The sequence below is a fragment of the Anthonomus grandis genome, chromosome 21 (genome assembly GCF_022605725.1).
Source record: "Anthonomus grandis grandis chromosome 21, icAntGran1.3, whole genome shotgun sequence".
In the NCBI taxonomy this organism is placed as follows: Eukaryota; Metazoa; Arthropoda; class Insecta; order Coleoptera; family Curculionidae; genus Anthonomus; species Anthonomus grandis.
This window is the reverse complement of record NC_065566.1, coordinates 928,488-945,134: the sequence shown is the minus strand read 5'-3', so window position 1 is coordinate 945,134 and position 16,647 is coordinate 928,488. Positions and strand designations below refer to the sequence as shown.

Sequence of the window (16,647 nt, the reverse complement as noted above, 5' to 3'; positions counted from 1 at the left end):
TTCTGAGCAATTCGAATTTTCGCGTTTAATTCATTTGCCGCGTCCCTGTATATGATGAAGAGATCAAACAACATCTAAAGGATCCGAAATTTTGTTTTACAACACATACTAAAATTTCAAAGTTCCAGCGATAGTACAAGTACCCGAAAAATGCGATTTTATGAAAAAAGTCCATTTTTTTTGCGTTTTTGCAGGTAATTGGAGGTGTCAACCTAAACTCTGATGAAATGGCTAGTGGGAACAATACTTTGACGCATTGTGGTTACAAATTTTTTGCTCGTAACAGGTGGCCGGGACTTGGTTGGGTTTTTTGTAAAATTATGAATGAAAATGAACCGGAAACGATCAGGGAAAGGAAGCACCGAATCAGAAAATGAATGGGCTTTCCGAATCTGTGCATATCAATTGGGGAAATTGTGTATTGCGGCCAGGAAAATTCGGCAAACATTTTGACGTCTTCGAAAAATGCCGTTTTTTTTGAAAAGTCAGTGGTTTTATACCGGGGTGAGACGAAATGAAATTTGCCCGATTATTTTATTAAAATTATTCGAATATATACACGGGTCAGTCGTAATGATCTATTTAATTTAAAATAAAAATTTAGATATTGGGTGAGTTTTTACTATTTAGTTTATTATTAATAAATGTTAACAATTCTTAAACATTGCTTTTGGGTTATAAATAAAAATTTTTTGAAATTATTGATTTTTAAGGTTAGTCGAGTATCATAACTTTTTTGGTATTGGTGCGATTTGGTTGAAATTTGGTACCTAGTACCTATTTCGGATAAGATTAAGAAATTTTAACAGATATTTGACATGACTATGTTTTAAGGTCACGTGACTACCTTAACTTTCTTCCTATTTGTCCGATTTGATTGAAATTTTGTATTTGGGGTTTATTTAGGATGCAATTATGAATTTTTCACAGATATTTGACATTTGACTTCCAGGTCACGTGACTATTGTAACTTTTTTGCTATTGGTCTGATTGGGTTCAAATTTAGTATTTGGGCTTTATTTAGAATGCAATTGTTGATTTCTTACAAAATTTTAAAATAGTAAGTTCTAGAGTCACGTGACTATCAACATTTCCTATTCGATTGAAATTTGCTATTAGATGATATGTATATATTTATAGATAGTATTTTGTATTACCCTATTCCTTTTATCTTAATTAGTTAAATTATTTCTTAAATTTGCCTTTAAAAAAAAATTGAAAAAATCATCGGTTTGAATACATAGTCTTTAAAGGGAGCTTATCTTCTTTCGTAATATTGTAGCATTATTATAGATTTTGAAAAATTTTGTCATAAAGCTTTTTTATTACTTTTTGAATGGTCTTTAGCCAGAAAAAAGAAATTTTGAATTTGGAGCATGTTTTGAAAAAATTTTCATTTTGGGCCCGATTTTGTTCGAAAATCGATAAATGCAAATAAATAGGTTTTCTGTTCATTTTAGAGTCAAATCGATAATAACCTTTTTGAAAGGTATCCTGAAGTAGTACAAGATAGAAAAATAAAAAGTTAAAATTTTTCCATAGGGCTCTTGATAATTCGATATTTATGATTATTAGTTTTTTACAATTTTCTCCGATTCTGTGATAGCTATAATCAATTCGTTTTAACAGTAGAATTCCTCGTAATATTCCCGAGAACTTTTATTTAAGAGAAAAAGTTGTCAGAGTCATAGTTTATTTACAAAAAAATAAAAAACCATTTTTTCGCAATTTTTCATGACTATACCCCTGTCGATTTTGGAGCAAAAAAAAAATTTTTTTTTTGGGTTTTTTTTACTGGAAATTGCCAACTTAGGGCTTACATTATAAGTTGTCAGTTATCATTTAAAAAAAAAAAATTCTACCGTGGGAAAAAACGAGTTTTCTTTTATTTTTTTTTACATTTTTCTAATATCTCGACTTCTATAGCTTCGATTCAATTCGTTGATGGTTTCTTTTATTCTTTATTCTCCTCCTGTTAATTCTTTTTATATTTTATTACAATTGCCGTTCGGAATAAAACTGAAAAATTTTAAAAATCGACGTAAATACATAGACTCTTATGGGACCTAATATTTCTCTTTATATTGTGGCACTCGTATAAATCATGGAAAATTTTGGCATTAAGCTTTTTTACTAGTTTTTGAATGGTTTTTAACTAGAAAAAAGAAATTTTGAATTCGGAGCATATTTTGAAAAAATTGTCATTTTGACCCCGGATTTTGTTCGAAAATCGAAAAATGCAAAGAAATAGGTTTTCCGTTCATTTTAGAGTCAAAATGGTAATAATCTTTTTTAAAGATACTCTGAAGTAGTACAGGATAGAAAAATAAAAAATTGAAATTTTTCCATAGGGCTCTTGATAATTCGATATTTATGTTTAATAGTTTTTTCCAATTTTCTCCGATTGTATAATAGCTAGAACCGATTCGTTTTAACGCACGGATACCTCGTAATATTCCCGAAAACTTTTGTATAAGACAAAAAGTTGTCAGAGTTATATTTTATTTATAAAAAAATAAAAACCATTTTTTCGAAATTTTTCGTGGGTATACCCCTTTCGATTTTCGACCAAAAAAAAAAAAACTTTTCTTGGGTTTTTTTTGTGAAAATTACAAGTTTAGGGCTAAAACTAAAATTTGTCATAAATTATTTTAAGAAAAAAAATGATACCGTGGGAAAAAACCAGTTTTCTTTTGTTCTTCCCCATTTTTTTACTTATATCTCGGCTTCTATAGCTTCGATTTAATTTACTTATGGTTTTTTTTATTTCTTATTCTTCTCCTGTCAATTCTTTTGATATTTTATTACTATTACATTTTAAAATAAAAAGAAAAATTAAAACAAATCGACGTAAAATCCCGTTTGTTCTATTTCAATAAATAGACCCTTATGGGAACTTCTCTCTGAATTTGGTATTTATGGTTTATTTAGGATACAACTAATAAATTAAGACAGATAACTGACATTTGAGTGTCAGCCTAGGTCACGTGACTACCGTAACTTTTTTGCTATTGGTCCGATTCTGTTCGAATTTGGTATTCAGGCTTTATTTAGAATACAATTAATATACTTTCACAGATATTTGAAATATAAGACAGTATATTGACACACAACGCGACTATATAACAAATTATGGTTCTTTGAAGCATGATACCCCAACAACTGGTCCTCTCTTTCCTCAGCAGGTAAACGTTAGCCTCCCCGACTCACCTAAGTACACCTGATAATTTTTGATTTTTTTTTTAATTCCCTTATGGCTTTTCGCAGACAAGACCTAAAGGTTCCAAACTGGTCCCCACGGACCAAAAGTATAGGAGCGAAGCGACTATACTTGTTATATAGGAGCGTCTGCGACTATATTATGAGCGTCACCTAGACCTCGCGCGACCGCGTTTTTTGGGATATAAAAATTCATAACTTTGGCTGTATGGCTATTGAAACGATGAAATTTGGCATGTGGCCTCTCAATACATTGGGAATGATGGATCCGTAAGCGATTTTTTTTTTCGGTACCCACAACGAGAGCGGTACCGAGTTGAAGTCAAAAATTCGCAAAAAAATGGGTACAAATTGAGTTGCTCACGAGATCTCAAGTTTAAAGCGTTCAATCGAGCTGAAATTTTCAGAATATAGGGGTTCTTGGGGGTTACGGGTCTGTATACTTTTTGGGCCAGATCCGTATACAGGGTGATTTACTATAAGCGATCAAAGTTGAGTAAAAAAAAAATTCAAAATGGTCCAGAGGCTAAAACATAATTTTTATAAAAAAAGTTTTTCGGCGAAAAGACTTAGTTTTATAAGAGAAATAATATATTTAGAGCTTTTTTTTAAAAAAAATTTTTTTAAGGAGGTTTGGCATTTTTAGTTTTTTTGAGTTTGCCGCCGAACGGAACTTATTTCGGAAAAAAGAAAATTTCAGAAAAAAACTTCATCCTTTGTCTTTCAAATGCCATATAATCGAAATTTTTGTGAACCATACAGGGCGAGCAATAAAAAATTTTTTTCATAGGGGTCCGAAAAATTGAAAATATAAAATCACATTTTATTTAATAACTTTTTAAGGGTGGCACTTGGAGATTTGAAACTTTCAACATTTATAATACTCTTTAAGACCTTTTTTCTGATCTAGTCTACAATCATCTACGTAGAGTAGTTTTTGCTCTACACGTTTTTTTAACTTTGACGCTTAATACTGGCATATCTATGCAACGTAGAAAGACCATTTTTGCCTTCAGACACGCGAAATTTATCTGGCTATAATCCACTAAATACCGTTTTGTTTCAAATATTACCATTTTCCAAGAAAATTCCATTTTTTATGAAAAGTGCCAAAAATCGGCCAATGGAATGCTGTACCCCCCCGTTGCCCGATGATCATGGTACAATCCATAAGTGGTCTAGCACCCAACAAGCCCGTCACCCAGGCAATGGAACCTGCGCTTTTCGCCCGTTTCCGTTCGAAAATAAGACCCTTTTTATAATCGAAATTTAACTACTAAAACCAATTGGAATCGGTCCAGAATTGATGTTAAACTGTTCCTAAGGCTTTATACTATTTTTCCATGTACAAATCATAAGGGAAAAACCTTTTTTATATCCTAAAACATCGTCTGAAAATGGTCGATTTTGACGTCTACGGGCGATTTTAATGCAGACTTTTACCGCAGTTTTGATGATATCAGTGACATGACGTCAAAGTGAATGAATCGGCTCGGTCTTGCTTCTTATTTTCATTGATAAAATACTTAAATTAGCTCAGAATTTCCCGAAATCGGTATGGAATAATTCTAGAGAGTCTGGAGAATCCGAATATGTGCATATCTTTTACCAAGTCGCCTTCCTTTAGCTGTGATCATTCGACAAAGTTGTAAAGTTTTAGAGTTTACCGTGTTTTCATGCGACGGAAGGACTCATACATGGCATTTTGGGTGCGGGAGTGAAAGTTTAATTACTATTTATTTATTTTAACACAAAATCTAACTGTGGACTGTAAATCATTGTTATTATTTGAATTGTGAAGAAAACGCAAGCGTTAAAGGTAGGCCTTAATGTAATATGAGCTTCAATGACAACCTAACCTCTACATGTATTATGTAAATAAATAACAAGACCAAAAAGGAGAAAATATTGAACTTATTAGTTAGAATAAGGTCCAAAATGTGAAAGATTGGTAAATTTCCGCTTAGCTAAACGATGTAAATGTTATATTACACCTTGCATATAAGCATATAATCAGTTATTGCACTGTTTCTCGCACAATGCCTAAATGTGGGTTCCAGGGTTATGATTATTAGCCTTTATTAGGGCACGCAAAGAAAACGCAGCTTTATATCGTTAAACCCAGCTTTAGTATTGAAAGATAAATCAATGTCATAATTGACAACTAATTTAATCTATAACCTCAATTCAAAAAAAAATAAATACAAAGACAGTAATGCTCTAATACTTAAGTTATAGTTATGAAATTTAAAATTATGAGAAAGAAAATAAAGTAAAATTTAGCACTTAATACTTATTCAATTGTACATCTGACAATACCTCGCATATACGTATATACTCAGTTCCCAATTTCAAATCAAATCAGTGATGGTGGTTATATAAACAATTTTACTAAATTGAATTTAAAATCTGCGATCATTTCTACATATTAATTCAAAAAAAAAATAATCTATAAATTGCGACGAACCGATAAATGAATACCTGAAGAACCAAGCCAAAAAGAAAAAGGGGCTACCTGAAATTCTGAGTCTCTCCGACTGGTAGCAGGGCCCACCTGATCTGAATGGGGCTCCTTTGTTGGCAGCTATACGTTTGGGTCAAAAGAGGCAGCAGCAGATCGACCAGTTAGGATGCTTCCAGAATGTCTAGCAGGTAGTGGAGGGCAATCGGTATTAGGTGTAGCCGATTGGAAGGAATGCAGGTTCCGGAGGTGATGATCCAAGCGACTTGATGTGGTAACACGTGGAGTAGCAAGTGAGGTGGAAGCAGTAACAATAAAAATGCAGCAAAAGCATAAGCAGAGGATAAGCAGAAGGTACAGGAAGGCCTAAAAATGGGGACCACACATGAGGTTCGACATGGCTGTCAATTTTATGGCATTTTTGTGTGGGTAAGTAAGTTAAATTTTATAAAATTGCTCTCTAAAAAGTTGGATGCATTGATGTTCTTTTGAGTTAAACCGAAAAGCATGCAAATAAGAAATTAATTAGATGAAAAAAATAGGAAAATGACTTAGGCATGTAACATGTGCTAACTTACCGAAGATGGAATGTGGCCTTTTCTGGGGTTTATTTAACACAACAAAAACAAGGAGCCCTATAAACTCTTAGGCCTACTTAGAAAATCAGCAATTAAGCTATCCTAGCACATACTAGTAACTACAAAAAAAAATAGGCTAAGATAGGGTCTACCTTTTCACATCCGCATTAAGCGAAACTATCTGTCATACTCTAGAACCAGATAAAGAATGAATCTATTAAAAATAGGATTGTCAGTTCCCTCCAAATTTTAAGGAATGCATTTATCTGTCAAGTACCTAGGTGTTGACATGCTGGGTTTAACTACTGGGTACTATCTGGTACCAATCATTGGTTTAAGTAATTTGCAACTATGGAGCAATCTATAACTTGAGGCCATGGTTTAGCAACAATAATTTACAAAAAAAAAACTGACAGACCAGATTGACATTAACATTCTTATCACTATTGATCCTTATGATTTGAACAAAATAAACAAATAGTTAATATGTGCTCAGTATTCATTAAAATCTAAAATAGGCCTGCAAGGTAAAATCAATGCAAAATCAATGGCAGTTCCTAATTCTATTCAATCAACAAAACAATGAAACAATATCCCATAATATTATTTACTTTCGTCATCCAATAATGGTTTTCCTTGCGTTTCAGATCGGGTATGTTAGGAGGGACCATCTTAACGGTATATCATATCTGTGTAGTATGTATATTTATGTATGATTTTTAAATAAATTATTTTATGAAACTATGGTTGCGATTTACTTTATCTTGGTAAAAAAAATTAATAAATCAATTAATATATCTGTTGGAGATTAAACCTGTAACACACCCCTCCTTCCTGAAAAGGAAGTTTACCTGAAACTTGCAATGGAAATTCAATCCCTAATAAAGAAAAACTAATCTAACTAAAACACTAATAAAAGAAATCCTAACTTGAAAATACTTAATATAATACAACATTATAAGAACCCTCAAAATAACTACAAAGAAACGAATCTATTATAATAATTAATTTACGCTGACTTATAACTTAGATACTAACATTAGATTTGATCTTGAACGTTATTATCAGGTGGATGTGCCTTTAAATCTTTAGCATGCCAAACTCCACGACAGCGGCCTGTCAAGTCCGAAACTTCGTAGGACCATGGAGAGAGAATTTTGCTGATCTTGTAGGGCCCAAGATATTTAGGCGTGAACTTTGAAGTAAAGTTTTTGGCAGCATTAGAGATAACATAATTTCTCTGCCATACCTCCTGACCAAGTTGAAAACGCTCATCGCGATGCCGTAAGTTATAACGCCTACTACGTTGCTCGCAAGCCCTTTTCAGTCTTTTCTGAACATCGACAAATACCTTTTCCAATGTTTTCGATCGCAAAGTTGGATCCGAATCATTAGGGTTAGATGGAGAAATTAAAGTCGGGGTGGGACACAGAAATCGAAGTTCTCTACCAAAAATTACAAAGTTTGGGGTTAGACCCGTAACTTCGTGTCTTGCTGATCGGATTGCACAACCTGCCTTAGCCAAAATTAGATCCCACGTCCTATGATCCTCATCAACATAGCTTGAGATTATGGTTTTTAGAACACGGTGGACACGCTCTACAGGGTTAGCCTGCGGGTGGTAATTAGCAGTATAACGTATTTGGATACCATACTCTTGCATTTTATTTTGGAAAGCCCCACTACGAAACTGAGGTCCATTGTCGGCAATGATTCTATCAGGGATTCCGTAAACCAAAAGTACATGGTCCTCGAGCCATTTTAATATACTGCTGGCGGTAGCCACTCGTAAAGGAAAGAAGAGAGGATACTTACTGAACAAATCATATACTGACAATACGAAGGAATATCCAGAACGAGAACGAGGCAAGGGACCCACAAGGTCTACACTGAGGATTTGCCAAGGTCTAGTCAGGGTTGGTTGTGGACTAAGAAGGTGGCCAGAAGAGACTTTTTGAAGAGGTTTAGTCCTTAAGCAAGTGTGACATCGGGCAATATACCTAGCTACGTCACACTTCATATTTGGCCAGTAATATTTCTGTGAAATACGGGAAAGAGTCTTAAACACTCCAAGATGACCACAGGTGGGAGGATCGTGATGTGCCTTTATGACATCAGATCGTTGATTTCGTGGTACAATCTGCAACCAAGCATCGTCAGGATTATCTAAAGCGGGGTATTTTGACTTAGTGCGCTTATAGAGCTTATTATTAGAAATCCACCATAGTGGGTACTTAGATGGTTGCTCTTTAACGCGTTTTAGCATGCGGGAATACCACTTGTCGATCAGGAAAGAAGAATCGTTCGTTGACATGTCATTCAGAGGTGCTACCTCATCTACCACTGGTACCGAACGAGATAATGCATCGGGGACGATGTTGTCTTTACCCTTACGATGAACTATGTCAAAATCGTACTGTTGTAGCCTTACAGCCCATCGAGCAATGCGACCAACAGGATCTTTGATTGAATTAAGCCACTTCAGACTATAGTGGTCAGTTACCACTGTAAAATGGCTACCTTCCACATATGGTCTGAGTTTTTCGATGGCGAAAATGACAGCCAAACATTCCTTTTCTGTTGTGCTATACCGACGCTCGTTTTTGGTAAGAGACCTACTTAGGAAACAAATAGCGTGCTCTTCGTCACCTTGAACCTGATAAAGGACAGCTCCAAGTCCAAAATCGGAAGCGTCACATTGGATAATAAAAGGAAGATCAAAATCTGGACATGATAAAACCGGTGCGCTGACCAGTTTCTCTTTAATAGTATTAAAAGCATTTTCACATTCAGGACTCCATACAAACTTTACGTTCTTCATGGTCAATGCGGTCAAGGGAGATACTATCGTGGAAAAATTAGGGACAAACCTCCGATACCAAGATGCGAGTCCAACAATTCTTCTAATATCAGTAACAGTCTTGGGGGTTGGTATACGCAGAATAGCCTCAATCTTATCGGGGTCCACTAGTAGACCGGAAGAATTAACAATGTACCCCAAATATTTTAACTCGGGTTTACAAAAGGTACACTTCTCTCTGTTAAGAGTTAGACCTGCCTTAACGATCCTCTGTATGACCTCACGTAAAACACGAATATGTTCCTCGAACGACGGGGTGGAAATGATTACGTCGTCAAGATAGACGAAGACGTATGGCTCCAAGTCAACACCAATAACAGAATCGATCAGTCTTTGCCACACTGCAGGGGCATTAGTCAACCCAAAGGGCATACGGGTAAATTGGAAAAGTCCTCTAGTAGGGACTGTAAATGCAGTAAGAGGGCGAGATTCTGGTGCAATAGGTATTTGCCAATACGCGGACTTAATATCCAACGTACTAAGGAACTTGGCATCTCTTAATTTATCTAAAGTGGCAGAAACAAAAGGTATGGGATAACTGTCTTTGATGGTTACACGATTTAAAGCGCGATAATCGACACAAAAACGCCATTCGCCAGTTTTTTTCTTAACCATTACTATTGGAGATGACCAGGGTGAAATAGATGGTTCCACAATACCATTGGCAATCATTTGTTCCAATTCAGTATTGACATCCTTTTGAAGGGCACGGGAAAGAGGATAATAGCGCTGTTTGATAGGTGCTGAATTTGTCCTGATTTCTAGCATGACCAAATTAGTACAACCCAATGTTGAACTCATGTTGGAAAAGACATCCTCGATAAGTCGGTCGAGAGTTTCTTTTTGTGTTGGAGTCAGAGTATCAACGGATTGAATTGCGGCAGTTTCGTGACAGTAGTATGGAGCAACATCTTTGAAATGCCATTCCCCAGTGTTAAGGTCAGGTATGATCCCCATACGAGTCCAAAAATCAATACCTAAGATCAAGGAATGGGGTAGGGAGGGAACAACCAAAACATCCATAAGGACTACGCGAGTGCGAAGCCTCATAGGTAAGGTCACAATTCCTTTTATTGAACATTGTTGTCCATTGGCTACAGTGCACTCAGTGGCCCCAGATTGTTTAAGGTTGCAATAAGTAGACAAAACAGACCATCCGGCAGAACCAATAATAGTTCGAGATGCTCCACTATCAAGTAAACCTAATAGTGATTTTCCAAAAATGTCTATGTGCAGATAAGGACGCTCATCACCTTTGGCATGTGCCAAGACGAAATCAAGGACGGCGGAAGTACGAACATGTTTGGATAGACTAATAGCCGATTGCGATTCAAAAGATAGGCAAGAGGGACGGCCTATGCTCTTGCCGATGCCTCGTTTTTTGAGCATGTTGGACAAGTCTTTGCACTAACGTCTCTCTTTCCGCATCGGAAACAAAAGAACGTTTTGGGCTTAGAACATTTACGAAAACGATATCCGCTGTCACCGCAATTCCAGCAGGTTACAACAGAAGAAACTGCATCTATAGAAGTTGAATAAGCCGAATGATTATTAGGAATAATCGGCTTAACATCACTAGGCTCTGAATAAGACTCAATTGACGCTACGTGATGATTGGGTTTTCTGTAGGCAAGTTCAGGTTCTAATAGCTGTCTAATGTTTGTGGGGGGTGGGACAAATCTCTGCACTCTGGCTTCGGTCTCTTCAATTGCTCGACTTAACCTAGTCAACTCGTGAAGATCATGGATTTCATGGGTAGCAAGCCTACTTTGAATATAAGGAAGTAAATTTCGACGAATAAGGTTAAGTTTGACTGATTCGGAGGGACTTTCTGAAAGTTTTCGAAACAGACTCTCCATTGCGACAATAAACGTAAGGACGCGTTCTTGTGATCCTTGGGTGCGCCTACGTATTTCATCCCACAAACCATATTCATAGTCATAAGGCCGAAAGGAATCTTTCAATTTAGTTACTAAATCATCCCAACTGGCAAATTTATTGGTACGATACCAAAGAAGGGCATCGCCAGTAAACAACTCTGGTGCAGACCGGAGTAACTGCTCCTTAAGTACACCTCGAGATAAACGTATTTCCTCAACTCTCTCTAGAAAGTCGTTAACACTAGTCTGTCCATTAAACTTAATATTCCATCGAAACACATCATGTGTATGGTATGAGGGATGCGATAGTTGTCTCGGATCACGCCCGTAAGTTCGATTCGATGTGTCCGTCGGAGAAAAATTTACTTCTTCCAAAGGACGAACTAAGTCGTTGATTGGTATGGACTGGGACAAGTTGTCTCCATGAGCAGTGGAGTTTGCTGGAGGAGATGCATGAACCACGGGGGGTTCAAAACGAACCTGTGATTGACGACTCATTGATTGAGACTCATTTGCTGAACTTACTGGATAACAGTTAATTTGACTTACAGGAGGTTGTGATATAGGATTCGAAGATATTGAGGACTTTGCATTAAGTTCATTTCCGGAAGACTGAAAGACTCTGGATCCGTCGCGCTGCATGAAACGACCATAGGAAGGTCTTGACTCAGATGTACTTGACGTTCTCTGCTGAGGATTAAAATAAGGACAACTGCTTTGAGCAAGCTCCAATAAATCCTGGAGTGGAAGTCTAGACTGTTGTGTCAAAGACGGATTGGAAGTAGTCCCATAGGGTACTGCATCGCTATGAGATTCAATCTGAGGCAACTCCCTATTAATAGCTGAATGTGCAAAGGACGTAGAAGTACCAGACTGGACATTATTCAAATGGTTCGACTGCTCTGCAACCTCGCATTGTGAAGTCGATGCGGCAGCAACATTGGAATTAACACGTTCCGCTTCAAATTCTTCAACAGGTGTAGATTCCTCATCACTCAAAACAATTAAGTCATTTGAAACTACTAAGTTGTCTTCTGTATTTAAGGATTCATGGGATTCGTGAGATGGAGTGGCTCCTGTTACGGTAATAGCTGGTGGTTTGTTGGCATAAGAGCAAGAAGGCATGATACCTTGAGAAGCAAGATTAAGATCACCAAAAAGTTTAGTGCATGAAGTTACAATCTCATTTTTTAAAACCGACTCTACTTCTGACACCGCATGGACTCGATTGATACGCTGGTACAAATGCAACAAGAGGGTATTAATCCGTTTGGATTCTCCATCACAATAATCCTTTCCGAGAGTCTTAATATCCCGTTCAATAGATATTAATTTACTACGACAAAGGCAAAGCTCACTATCCGTGTCGAAGGCAGTGGAACTAGGAGGATCAATGTGTTTCTCCCGTTCCAACCGCAAGGACTCACGAAGACTGGTTCGTTTTTGAGCGAAAGAACCGGTTAATGGGAGACCTCGAATGTGTAACTCATATTTTAGTTCCTCACCACCTAGATAATTAACATCCATTTCAAATGTCAAAATAGAGGGACAAAAAAAAATATATATATTTATAGATATATTATATATAATTTAATAACGTTAATTAAATAAATAAGCTAAAAAAAAAAAAATTAAAAGGAAAATATGATTAAGTATCCAAAGGACACCCCCACCCTTTCCTAAGAAAAAAAAATTAAAAAAAAAAGGAATCAAAGTCCAACAGCAAATACACTACGTATAAGAGCAGTTAAGACTATAGTTATATTTATCATTCAGACCTACTAATAAGAAGTAAGAATAGTCAGGTACTTCAAAAAAAATAAATAAATTAATTAAAAAAAAAAACCAAAAGAAGTCTTAAAAATCAATCAAAGGTAATACCAGTAAATAAGCTTATTATACACACTTACTACAGTACTGCGCATGAACAGATTTAAAAAAAAATCAAAGAAAAAAATATAAAAAAAAAACAAAATATTTAAAAACTTTTCGATTATGTTAATCACTCATAATTACTTCAACAAATAGATGTTCGCATTAAAAAAATTACATAATCAAAGTTCCAACAATTTATCTAAAGCAAATCAAACTATAATAAAAGAAAATGAAAAAGAAAATATATATCTCTATGATACTTTATAAAGTACTACTTCTTCTCGACAATACCTCTATTCAAGAATTAAAAAAAAAATGTTTTTCCTTTTCTTCCCTTTTCTTTCTTTTTCCTTTCCCTTTCTTTTTTCACCTTCACACCACCCTGTAATCCTATAACACTTGAATCATTTATCCTTCCCTACAACACCTGAAGATATTTCCTTGGTTTTTGGTAATTGGTCACCAACCTAAATAAAATTTGATAATTCTCTTTTTTTTTTTAAATGAGAAGAAACACTGAACTGATGAAAACGTCAAAAAAATAAGAATGGTAAAGTCAACCTTCTAAAACAACTAATCAAAATTAACTGCTAATGTTTAATATAATCAAGAGTTATTAGAAAAAAAAAAAATTGGTAAAGCATGAACTGACACGTTAGGCGCCAAATTTATTGCACTGTTTCTCGCACAATGCCTAAATGTGGGTTCCAGGGTTATGATTATTAGCCTTTATTAGGGCACGCAAAGAAAACGCAGCTTTATATCGTTAAACCCAGCTTTAGTATTGAAAGATAAATCAATGTCATAATTGACAACTAATTTAATCTATAACCTCAATTCAAAAAAAAATAAATACAAAGACAGTAATGCTCTAATACTTAAGTTATAGTTATGAAATTTAAAATTATGAGAAAGAAAATAAAGTAAAATTTAGCACTTAATACTTATTCAATTGTACATCTGACAATACCTCGCATATACGTATATACTCAGTTCCCAATTTCAAATCAAATCAGTGATGGTGGTTATATAAACAATTTTACTAAATTGAATTTAAAATCTGCGATCATTTCTACATATTAATTCAAAAAAAAAAAAAAATCTATAAATTGCGACGAACCGATAAATGAATACCTGAAGAACCAAGCCAAAAAGAAAAAGGGGCTACCTGAAATTCTGAGTCTCTCCGACTGGTAGCAGGGCCCACCTGATCTGAATGGGGCTCCTTTGTTGGCAGCTATACGTTTGGGTCAAAAGAGGCAGCAGCAGATCGACCAGTTAGGATGCTTCCAGAATGTCTAGCAGGTAGTGGAGGGCAATCGGTATTAGGTGTAGCCGATTGGAAGGAATGCAGGTTCCGGAGGTGATGATCCAAGCGACTTGATGTGGTAACACGTGGAGTAGCAAGTGAGGTGGAAGCAGTAACAATAAAAATGCAGCAAAAGCATAAGCAGAGGATAAGCAGAAGGTACAGGAAGGCCTAAAAATGGGGACCACACATGAGGTTCGACATGGCTGTCAATTTTATGGCATTTTTGTGTGGGTAAGTAAGTTAAATTTTATAAAATTGCTCTCTAAAAAGTTGGATGCATTGATGTTCTTTTGAGTTAAACCGAAAAGCATGCAAATAAGAAAGTAATTAGATGAAAAAAATAGGAAAATGACTTAGGCATGTAACATGTGCTAACTTACCGAAGATGGAATGTGGCCTTTTCTGGGGTTTATTTAACACAACAAAAACAAGGAGCCCTATAAACTCTTAGGCCTACTTAGAAAATCAGCAATTAAGCTATCCTAGCACATACTAGTAACTACAAAAAAAAATAGGCTAAGATAGGGTCTACCTTTTCACATCCGCATTAAGCGAAACTATCTGTCATACTCTAGAACCAGATAAAGAATGAATCTATTAAAAATAGGATTGTCAGTTCCCTCCAAATTTTAAGGAATGCATTTATCTGTCAAGTACCTAGGTGTTGACATGCTGGGTTTAACTACTGGGTACTATCTGGTACCAATCATTGGTTTAAGTAATTTGCAACTATGGAGCAATCTATAACTTGAGGCCATGGTTTAGCAACAATAATTTACAAAAAAAAAACTGACAGACCAGATTGACATTAACATTCTTATCACTATTGATCCTTATGATTTGAACAAAATAAACAAATAGTTAATATGTGCTCAGTATTCATTAAAATCTAAAATAGGCCTGCAAGGTAAAATCAATGCAAAATCAATGGCAGTTCCTAATTCTATTCAATCAACAAAACAATGAAACAATATCCCATATTATTATTTACTTTCGTCATCCAATAATGGTTTTCCTTGCGTTTCAGATCGGGTATGTTAGGAGGGACCATCTTAACGGTATATCATATCTGTGTAGTATGTATATTTATGTATGATTTTTAAATAAATTATTTTATGAAACTATGGTTGCGATTTACTTTATCTTGGTAAAAAAAATTAATAAATCAATTAATATATCTGTTGGAGATTAAACCTGTAACAAAGGCTCTACTGAACTAAAATTTAATACCAAGCAAATGCAAATTTTACCAACACAAAATTCATTGGATATCTCTACTTACCAAAGTGTAGAAGATAATAATGACAATATGGTAGTAGATATTAGTTCAGATGATGAAAACAACCCCAACTTATTTACTAAACCGCCTGCTTTATTAAATACCGATATGGTATCATGTTATGCAAATAGCATCGTACAGTCATTTTTATGTTTACCTGAATTTCGCTTTTCCATTTCAAAGCGAAATACAGCGCTAAACAGTATTCTAAATGATATTATGCTCACCAAAATTAATTCCACATTAAAAGTTCGACAATTGGTGTCTGGTCGAAATGGTGAAAATTTTGCTGTAAATCAACAAATGGATGCTCAATCATTTTGTCAATCTTTAATCAGAAGATTAGATGCAGATGATTTTAGCATTTTCATAAAAGCTAATGGTCATGAACTTTTAAATTGTCAAAACTGTAATATTAATATGAATGAAAATGAGCAATTAATATACACTCATTTTCTTTATTTTCCTGAAAACTGTGGCAATTTAATTGATTTTAATTCAATGTTAATGCTAAAAGACTCTGATAGATTATGCCCATATATGCCATAAATATTTGGTAGTATGTCTTCAGAGAATTGGCCCTCAAGGGAATAAGATAAATACCAAATTTTACAATTTTGCCTCTGAAAGTGTTATTTTGGATGAGCAAATATTCCGAGTAAAAAGTGTTGTTAAGCATCATGGACACACCATTGGATCTGGTCATTATACATCTATAGTTAATTATAACGATCAATGGTGGAAATGTGATGATAATCGCATAACTAGAATGTCTGGGTTTGATAACACTTTAGAAGATGTATACTTATTGCTCTTAGAAAAATGCTAAATTTTCTTAAAATACTAGGACAAACCTATTTAACATAAACAAAATTACAAATGAGCAAAGCAGTATTCAAATAGTATGAGCAGTGAGTTTTGCATTGCAAGCAAATAAAACATCAGTTTACTCACACTTCTAGCTTAACATGCATCCAGGGGTTATCCGGCCCCACTGTAACCGAAACTCTTGACGCACTTTGATTCAGATACTAGGTTATGATCTCCCGCCCCCCAAAAGATTTCACTACGTGATATCTTTATATATTAGAGTCATCTTATGCGATAAGTGATTAAACCTAGCTTAATGGCCAATTTGTTATAATGCATGTAATTACTTATTGCAATGGGTGACGGATTTTTC

At 35.1% G+C, this 16,647-nt stretch overlaps 2 protein-coding genes across 13 annotated transcripts in view; both read left to right on the top strand.

The window, feature by feature from the left end:
* Window positions 1-16,469, top strand: part of LOC126748063 (uncharacterized) — a 173,665-nt gene extending 157,196 nt beyond the window's left edge. For both annotated transcript variants that reach the window (XM_050457071.1, XM_050457072.1), the window contains one exon: window positions 16,319-16,469. The gene's annotated coding sequence lies outside the window, so the exon portion shown is untranslated. The remainder of the gene's footprint in view (window positions 1-16,318) is intronic.
* The window catches only part of LOC126748056 (uncharacterized), a 1,030,708-nt gene that overhangs the window by 440,232 nt on the left and 573,829 nt on the right, over window positions 1-16,647 (top strand). The window lies entirely within an intron of this gene.